The following is a 10,310-nucleotide window of genomic DNA, read 5'->3' as shown; positions in this document are numbered from 1 at the left end:
GCTTCAGGGGAAGCTGGAGTCACTGGGTGATTCTGGGGTGGAGCTCGTACATGTGAGGATGGGGAAGGGGTCCAGGTGAGGGCTCAGAGTGGACTGTGAGAACCCCATTTAGATGGTTTCTGGATCCAAGGTCTCATCAATCTTAGAAGCCAGAGATGGAAGTTGCCAGTGAGTGTGAAGTGATGTGAAGATGAGTGAAAGGTGGCTACAAGGGAGAAAGGGTGATGATAAGAAAATGAATTTCTGAGAGAGAGGCCTCAGTGAGGACTGGGCCCCTCTTGTGGCCTGGGAGCTTGAGAAACTGGTTATGGGCAATCCAGATGAGGTCTGCTGAGTCCGTGAGAGATTGCTAACCTCTCTTTTGTATCACACCCTGAAGTGTGACTCAGATGGTGGTGGCTGTGTGGTTACGAGTGTGTCCTGAGCTCTGATCAGCAACAAGCAGGAGAGGTTCCAGAGTCTGTTCTCTCCATCTGGTCTCTTTCATTGGCCAGAGCGGTGTGTTCAGGAGCTCCTGTCTGAGACACAAAGCAAGGCAGGCTTGTAATTTATCAAGCACCAGTCAATCTTCCAGTGTCAACAGGCTTCCCAGGCACCAGGGTGGGTCCACAGAGTCAGCTTATGCATGAACTGTCACTATAACGTCCATTTTTAGAAGATATTGAGGGAAGTAAATCCAAAATGTGTGTGTGTTAGTTGCTCAGCTGTGTCTGATCCTGTGTGACCTCATGGGCTGTAGTTTGTGCTCCTCTGTTCATGGAATTCTCCAGGCAAGAATACTGGAGTGGAAAGCCATTCCCTTCTCCAGGGGATCTTCCTGACCCAGTGTTCGAACCCATATCGCCTGCATTGCAGGTGGATTCCTTACTGTCTGAGCCACGAGGGAAGCCAACATTCAAAATAGTAAAAGGAAACTATGCCATGTGAAGCTCCTTCCAGTCTGTCTGCCATTCGTCCATCTATCCATTCATCCCTCTCTCCCCCATCCCTCCTCTCCATCCATCCATTCATCTACCCAAAAGGACACAAGGTGGTGATGAACACATTCACTTTCTCAACTGCCGTGGTATTTTCACACATATATACACGTGTCAAAAGTGGTAGAAGGTGTGCACTTCAGATGTATGCTGGTGAGTATACTTTACTTAAATCTCAGTAAAGTTGGGAAAAAGGAAGGAACTCAGTGTATATCTGTAGGTCAGAACTGATGACAACTCACGCAACCATCAATGGAGAATGGATGAAGTATGGCATATTCCTGCAAGAGAATGGTACTCAGCAATGGAAAGGAACAAACTCTTCATACACACAACGTGGGTAAATCTCACATACCTTAATGCTAATTAAAATGAGTCAGACATGGGCCTTCCCTGGTGTTCCTATGGCTCCCCATGCTTCCACTGCATGTTGATCCCTGGTTGGGGAACTAGGATGCCATGTAGTGTGCTCCCCCAAACAGTCACACCAGAGGATCCATTGTTTGTGATTTATTTATACACGTTTCAAAACCAGAGAAGAGAGAACTATCATGTTTAAGAGTATGTGCTCAGATGGTAAAACTATAGAGAAACAAGGATAGGATTATGATTAAGGTTAGGGTAGTATTAGTATTAGCATTGGAGAAGGAAATGGCAACCCACTCCAGCGTTCTTGCCTGGAGAATCCCAGGGACAGCGGAGCCTGGTAGACTGTGGTCTACGGGGTCGCACAGAGTCAGACACGACTACAGTGACATAGCAGCAACTTAGTAGCAGCAGTATTAGCTTAGGAGGAGAAGTTAAGATGCTTCTGGGCTCAGGCATCATTTTGTGATTATGCACCTATTTGCTTCCTAATAAACAATAGTCCATTTTGTTTTGTGCACATTTCTGAATATACTTTACATTTCATAACTGAGAATGGAGCAATGTGTATGTGCTATGCTTGTATGGAAAGAGAAAAAAGAGTTTTAGTGGTAGTTTACTCTGAGGAGAGAGTCTATGTGAAGGTAGGACAGTGGAAGCTTTTATTTGCTTTCCTAATATATTTCATTAAAAAATGTAAATTCCCTCATGCAGTTCATAAATAAAATTAAAATGCATAATCATAAACTCATGGATAATAAAGCAAAGGAGGGACTGCCCGACTGTAGGTGCTGAAATGGGGACCCAAGGAGAGCAAAAGAAAGAACAGGCAGGATGGCCTGTGTATTTATGTCAGTAAGTGTATGTCAAGTGAAAGACAGGAAGACGAGGCAGAGAGAGCCTCAGAGGGGTTCAAAGCATGAGAAAGGCTTGATCTGGACAGAGAGGGCCATGAGTCAGGAAATGCCAGTAGCCTCTAGAAGCTGAGAATGAACTTCAGATGACAGCCAGCAAGGAAAAGGAAACTTCAGTTCTACAACCACGGGGAACTGAATTCTGCCAACAACCTGAATGACTTTGGAAGTGGATTCTTCCCAGAAAAGAGTCCACCCAGCCAACACCTTGATTTTGGCCTCAGGAGACCCACAGCTGCTGCTGCTGCTAAGTCGCTTCAATCATGTCCAACTCTGTGTGACCCCAGAGACGGCAGCCCACCAGGCTCCCCCGTCCCTGGGATTCTCCAGGCAAGAACACTGGAGTGGGTTGCCAATTCCAAGTGAAAGTGAAGTCTCTCACTCGTGTCCAATTCCTAGCGACCCCATGGACTGCAGCCTACCAGGCTCCTCCGTCCACGGGAGTTTCCTAGCAAGAGTACTGGAGTGGGGTGCCATTGCCTTCTCCAAGACCCATAGCAGAGGAACCAACTGAACCGACTCAGACTTCTGACCTACACAGTTGTCGGATCATTAGATGGGTGTTTTTTGCTTGCTTGCTTGTTTGTGAGTTTGGAGCAGAGAGAGGTTTATTAAAGGGCCATGCAAGGAGATGGGTGGCTCATAGCCTAGAAGCCCTGAGCTACCTGGAGGGACTATATGGGCGTGGTCTTAAGGCACTATGTCTGTGGTAACTGTCACAGCAACGAGAGAAAACTAATATAGCCACGGGCTGACTTGGAAAATAGAAGTGATTCTGTAGCCTATTGTATAGGGTGTCCTTGAAGACAATGCTCCATGGGTCAGGGGCTTCTGGGAGCAAAATGGAGACACATTAATAAAGGACACGGAGAGGTTGCATCTATTAATAGATAGGGGAGGCGGTGGGAAGGACGAGCATTCATGCCTCTAAGGTAGTGTGTCACCTCTAAGACTGATCTACTCTTCAAAGCTTCAGCCACATCCTTGTTAACCACTGACCCGGCAGTTTAAATCATGGGGTTAAGAGGAAAAAACTACTGTGTGTGTGTGTGGGGCAGGGTGTGTGTACCACACTCTCAGGGTTCCCCGAAGATATAGAGGACACAGTGCAGGTACAGGTACAGAGAAGCCCCTCTTTGGCAGAATAAATTAGATCCCACCCACTCCTACTTTCTTTTCCGGGAGGATTTTACACAGGGAATTAGGTCCTTAAAAATTGTATGTAGGACTAAAGAAGTAGGTTCTGAATTGGGCCTTGAAAAATTCAGAAGTGATTCTCAATAGTTGATGCTAAAGGCAACTTGAAGCTGGTTCTGAAGCTCAGAGTTCAAGAACACACATCCAGGAATTAGATTAGAAAGCCAAATTCAAGAAGACATTTGATACTGGAAATGCTCCTGCCCCCAAATGTCACCCTTCCATGACCTTGCTTGCCAGCAGCCAAAATAGTCAAAAGAGAATAGAAAGATGGTATTGGGGTCAGCCTCCCGAATCCCATATCAGTGCATCGAACTGTAGACACGGTTTCACATCCAGACGCAAGCTGCAATGAATTCTGGGAAGTGCTGCTGTAACTTTCCAACCTCTCCATATAGAAGGAGGGGGAGAAAAGAAGGTGAGAGAGTCTAGGCATAATAGCCACCCAAGGCGGCTTTGTCTTGTTTTCCTCTCTCACATTTATATTTTGAGTGGTAAGCTGCTGCTGAGAGGTTTAACAAAGATTTTTTAAATTGACATATAGTTGATATACAATGTTGCATATATACAGCAAAGTGATTCAGTTATAAATATACATACAACCTATTCTTTTTCAGATTCTTTTCTATAATAGGTTATTATAAGATATTGAATATAGTTCCTTGTGCTATACAGTAGATCCATAATAAAAATTTAGATTAAAATATTTTAAAGGCTCATTTCCAAAGTTTGCACAAATTTCATATTTACAGAACAGTTTGCATCCACGTTTTTTGGGTAGTACAAACATCAGTATAGCCAGAAATCAACTCATTTAGCTTCAGCAAAGTTAAAAGTTAACAGAGGTTAACTCATTTTGCTTTTGTGTTAACAACAAATTGGCATTTGTAATGTACAATGTTCCTGAACAGATATAAACACTTTCTTGGAATTATTTTGTTTTTAAAGGAAAGCATTATTTAATAAATAGTATCATGGCCCCAAAAGATGCATTATGACAAGGTATGAAAGTTGATGGGGGAAAAACTACAGTTCAGTTCATTTTTGTATGTGCTGAGTCATCATTCTAACTTATTTAATAATTATGATTCTTATTGCTGTTGTTATAAGTTTTGATTAGTTTTAATGTTAAAATTAGGTTGTTAAAATATAAAAAATTATTATTTTTAATTAATTTATTTATTTTAATTGGAGACTAATTACTTTACAATATTGTAGTGGTTTTTGCCATACATTGACATGAATCAGCCATGGGTGTACATGTGTCCCCCATCCTGAACCCCCCTCCCACCTCCCTCCCCATCCCATCCCTCAGGGTCGTCCTAGTGCACTGGCCCTGAGCACCCTGTCTCATGCACTGAACCTGGACTGGCGATCTCTTTCACATATGGTAATATACATGTTTCAATGCTATTCTCTCAAATCATCCCACCCTCGCCTTCTCCCACAGAGTCCAAAAGTCTGTTCTTTACATCTGTGTCTCTTTTGCTGTCTTGCAAGTAGAGTCATCATTACCATCTTTCTAAATTCCATATATGTGTGTTAATATACTGTATTGGTGTTTTTCTTTCTGACTTACTTCACTCTGTATAATAGGCTCCAGTTTCATCCACCTCATTAGAACTGATTCAAATGCATTCTTTTTAATGGCTGAGTAATACTCCATTGTGTATATGTACCACAGCTTTCTTATCCATTCATCTGATGATGGACATCTAGGTTTCTTCCATGTCCTGGCTATTGTAAACAGTGCTGCGATGAACATTGGGGTACACGTGTCTCTTTCAATTCTGGTTTCCTCGTTGTGTATGCCCAGTAGTGGGATTGCTGGGTTGTATGGCAGTTCTATTTCCAGTTTTTTAAGGAATCTCCATACTGTTCTCCACAGTGGCTGTACTAGTTTGCATTCCCACCAACAGTGTAAAAGAGTTCCCTTTTCTCTGCACCCTCTCCAGCATTTACTGTTTGTAGACTTTTTGATAGCACCCATTCTGACCGGCGTGAGTTGGTACCTCATTGTAGTTTTGATTTGCATTTCTCTGATATATTATTGATTATTTTCAATTTGCTCAAGATTATGAATTATAAGCGGACAAAGCTGCATTTCTAGTTGACAAATGGAACCACAAGACATATGATGTTTCTTTTTTTTTGGCTGTGCTGCGTTTTTCGGCTGTGCAGGGTCTTTGTTGTGGTGTGCAGTCTTTTTTTTTGTCTAACTGTGTTGCTCAGGCTTCTCTTAATGTGGAGCACAGGTTCTAGAGTGTTCAGGCTCAGTAGCTGCGGCTCGGGGCTTAGCTGACCCTCATGTGGGATCTCAGTTCTGTCACCAGGGATTGAACCCACACCCCCTGCATTGGGAGGCCAATTTTTAACCACTAGACCACCAGGGAAGCCCAAAATGATGTCCCTTAAGTTAAGCTTGTGACAATTAAACCAATCCACTGTAGCTCTAAGAAAACTATTGACAAAGTAGAACCAAAGAATGTTCCTCTTCAAATATGCTAGGGACTGTACTTTCAGTAAAAGGATGACTACTTGAAGTAGCACTGATGGTTACCAGGTACCAAGAAAACAGATAATGAGTTTGGACAAGAGTATTTTTTAGAGCTCTCATTATAATTGGAATGGGATAAAAAGGGAAGAGAAGATCGTCTCATGCATACAGGAAGTTACCCTAAATAGCCTATAAAAGGATCATGACTTCTGACCCGAGGTTATGTCATAAATAAAATCGTCACTATGGAAAATGACAGGCAGTAGCCCTAAATGCTGAAATCAAAAGAGCATTGATAAGACTAAACACACTGTGTCTTCAGGTTTTAGTAGATAGTTGGAGCTCTCAAAACATAAGCAAGGACTGAAATTCAAATTAAATTCAAATTAAATTAAATTCAAATTAAATTAAAACGAAGTGTTGACATAAACAGAAACTTGATGACTTTAGAGAAATTTGGGTAATAATCTATACATGCTATCAGGAAAATTGGAGAGATTCCATGATGATCCAGTGGCTAAGACTCCATTCTCCCAATGCTGGGGGCTGGGGTTCAGTCCCTAGTCAGGGAACTAGATCCCACTTGCTGCAGCTGAAGATTCTGCATGCCACAACTCAGAGTTCACATGCTGCCGCTAAGATCTGCCACAGCCAAGGAAATAAATTCATGAGTAAATAAATAAATAAAAAAGAAAACTGGAGAACTCGTGGCTGCAAAAAGCTGTAAGTCAAGGAAATAATTTGGATAAATAGGCAGACATAGTACTCAGTAAATCTAATGCCTTAAAGTACTAAATTCCTGAAATATGATACAACAGAAATGTTTACAGAAGAAAAAGATCCATGAAGACCAGTGAAAAGCAAAATACTCCATACAGTTTTGGTGGGTATTTTTTCCCTTCTTATTCCAAGTGTGAGGCTATTTAATATTTTTCCAAGTATAATCAGGAAAAGCAGACAGTTAACCTCAAGGGGCTGATTTATTTCATGTAATTGGAACTGAATAGAGCAGCTCTCTAAAGAAAGAGCAGGTTTTTTGTTTCTTTGTTTTTGTTTTGTAGAGCAGTCACTTGTTAGTTAAATTTCAGGTGGCCTGGTAAAATATAAAACCTTGCTTCACTCTGTTTTTCACCACCTACTTTCTCCAGTGGGCTGATGATCTTTCCATTTATTTTAGCTTTACTGCCTCTAATGATCTCTTTCTTTTTCTACCATTTCATTTCGTTATACGAAAATGCCCCATGAGTAAGCTCAGAGTCATGTGCCAAGTATGGGACTGTGTGAGCGCAGTGCCTCTAAGCTGCACCTTCCTCGGAGGGCGGTGGGTCCCTCCTGTGGCCTCGGGGATGTGAGGGTGGGAGTCGTGCTTTTCAGTCACCATTTCCGGCCACTCGATGGAGCTCAGTGTCCCTGAGTCTGAGTTATTCCTAAAACTTTTTTGAGAGGTGTAAAGGAAGACAGAAAAACTGAAAGTCATAGTATGCTCATGGCTGGAAAAGTGACTGCAAAGAGAGGAATTTTTTCCATATTAATTTTTAGTTTTCACAAAATTTGATATGAGAATTTCATTGTGATAGTTTATTAGTAAAAAAAATTTCTAAATTGTTATCTTCAGTATTTAGTCAGAGAAGCCAATGGCACCCCACTCCCGTACTCTTGCCTGGAAAATCCCATGGATGGAGGGGCCTGGTGGGCTTCAGTCCATGGGGTCGCTAGGAGTCGGACACGACTGAGAGACTTCACTTTCACCTTTCACTTTCATGCATTGGAGAAGGAAATGGCAACCCACTCCAGTGTTCTTGCCTGGAGAATCCCAGGGACAGGGGACCCTGGTGGGCTGCCGACTATGGGGTCGCACAGAGTCGGACGTGACTGAAGCGACTTAGCAGCAGCAGCAGTATTTAGTATTAACACAGTGGCAAAGAATCCGCCTGCCAGTGCAGGACATGCAAGAGACTCGGGTTTGACCCCTAGGTCAGGAAGATCCCTTGGGGTAGGAAATGGCAACCCACTCCAGTATTCTTGGCTGGGAAATTCCATGGAGAGAGGAGCCTGGCGGGCTACAGGCCATGGGGTCGCTAAGAGTTGAACGCAACTATGCACACACACACACACACACACACACACACACACACACACACACACGCACAATATACTTTATACATGCTTTTGGAAAATAAAGTATTAAAGCATATAAAATATTTTAAAGATACTTTTTCTTGTTTTTCAAAGTATACTTTTAAAGTAAAGTACTATCAGAGAAAAATCTGAAAAGAAAGTTGCCGTAGTTAAACCACGTGGTGTTAAATAGAACACTAGATATTCAGACCAGTGGGACAGAAGAAATAGCTCAGAATTTGATTTTATTAAAGGTAACTTGATATATGATAAAAGAATAAATTCAAATCGGCAGAAAATCAGGGAAACCAGGGAAAATATACCATCAACAATTTAAATTAAGTGAACATATCATTTTGTAAAGAATAAAATTTGATTCCTGCATATCTTACTAAAATAAAGTTCCAGAGAATTAAAATAATACCACATTAAAAAACTAGGTAACAAAAAAAAAACTAGGTAACAGCAAAAATTTGAAAAAAAATTTTTTTAGATAAAGGCAATAATGACATGACAACTTTCTAAACTGAAAAAACAAGTCATAAAGAAAAGATGTGTTTGACTATAGAAAATGAAACCTTTCTAAGCAAAAGAAAAACATCACCAGCAGTTAAAGGTAAGCTATGAAGTGACAAAGCATTCGGAGTATTTTGTTTTATTTTTTTTTAATGTTTACTATTGCTTTTTTTAATCCCCTCTCCTCCCCCAAGTGGAGTAGTTTAATCATACCATTAATATACTTATGACATAAAGAATCCTTAGAAATTTAAAAAGAAAGTAGTAGAGTCTAATAGATAATGGGCAAGGGCCAAAATCAAAATAAGAAAGATAATTCCCCCAAATAAAAAGTTTAAAAAATATATGTAGATATGTATTTATTTGGCTGCCTCTGGTCTCAGTTGCAGGAACTGCATTGCATCATGTGAGATCTTTTGTTGTTATGCTGGGACTCTCTAGTTGTGTTTGGGAGGGCTTAGCTGCTCAGTGGCTTGTGCAATCCCAGTTCCCTGACCAGGGATCGAACACAGATTCCTTGCATTGTGAGGTAGGTTCTTAACCACCGGACCACTAGGAAAGTCCTCCTCCCCAAATGCATTTGACAGTAAATAAATATTTGGGAAAATATTAAACAATTTGTGGTCCTAAGTGGAGATTAAAAGTACTTACTATTTCTACTCATTACATTTGCAGATGAAAGACTATGATAATATCTAACGCTGGTGAAAGTACAGCAAACTTGTAGGTAATGGCAGTGTAAACTGATAGAATACTTTTGGAAAGTATTTGATAATGTTCATTGTTGCTGTTGTTTAGTTGCTAAGTTGTGTCCAAACTTTCGAGACCCCATGGACTGTAGCCCACCAGTTTCCTCCGTCCGTGGGATTTCCCAGGCAAGAATATAGGAGTGGGTTGCCATTTTCCTCTCCAGGGGATCTTCCCGAACCAGGAGTTGAACCTGTATCTCCTGCACTGGCAGGCCAATTCTTTACCACTGAGTCACCAGGGAATCCCTAATGTTCATTAGGAACCATGAGATTGTAACTTAAGCATTTTTGGATACTCGTTTTGTTGGGACGTGATTACATATAGTGAAATGCATAAATCTTAAGTGTAGAGACTGATGAGATTTGATAGATGCATGTACCCATGAGATTCACACCCCAGTCAGGATGGAGAACACTTTCATCACCTGAGAGAGCCCCTTTGTGTACTTTCCCCAAAACTCCCACATCCTCTTCTCCCCTCCTATCATTTTTCTGCTCTTTTTCACCAGATGTGAATTTTGCCTGTTCTAGAATTTCATATCAATGGGATCATGCAGAGTGTAGTTTTTTTGTGTTTCGTATCTTTTTGCTCAGTGTTTGGCATTCATCTATTTTGTTGCATGTATTAGCATTTTATTTCTTTTTTATCACCAAGTAGTATTGCATTGTATGGCTAAACTTTATTTATCCATTTACCTGTTGGTGGGCATTTGGGTTATTTCTGATGTTTGGCTTTTGTGGGAAAGTTTCTAAGAGCATTATCTCTCTCTCTCTCTTTTTTTTGTTATTGTTGTGGTAAAATACATATAACACAAACTTGCCATTGTAGCCATTTCAAAATGTACAATTCAGTGGCACTAATTAAATATTCTGCTCTATTTCCAAAATTTATTTTTATGACCTTAAATAGAAACTCAGTAACCAATAGCAATAATTCCGTCTTTTCCCCTCCCCTCAGTCTCTGGTAATCCTTGAT

General features: G+C 41.0%; 1 pseudogene; it reads right to left on the bottom strand.

Annotated features, from left to right (window-relative positions):
• Positions 1–6,252: 6,252 nt before the first annotated feature.
• Positions 6,253–10,044, bottom strand: LOC113900831 (annotated as a pseudogene).
• Between the last annotated feature and the right edge of the window lie 266 nt (positions 10,045–10,310).

Source organism: Bos indicus x Bos taurus, chromosome 11 (genome assembly GCF_003369695.1).
Source record: "Bos indicus x Bos taurus breed Angus x Brahman F1 hybrid chromosome 11, Bos_hybrid_MaternalHap_v2.0, whole genome shotgun sequence".
Classification (NCBI taxonomy): Eukaryota; Metazoa; Chordata; class Mammalia; order Artiodactyla; family Bovidae; genus Bos; species Bos indicus x Bos taurus.
The sequence above is the reverse complement of the archived record's forward strand: the minus strand, read 5'-3'. Positions and strand labels throughout refer to the sequence as shown.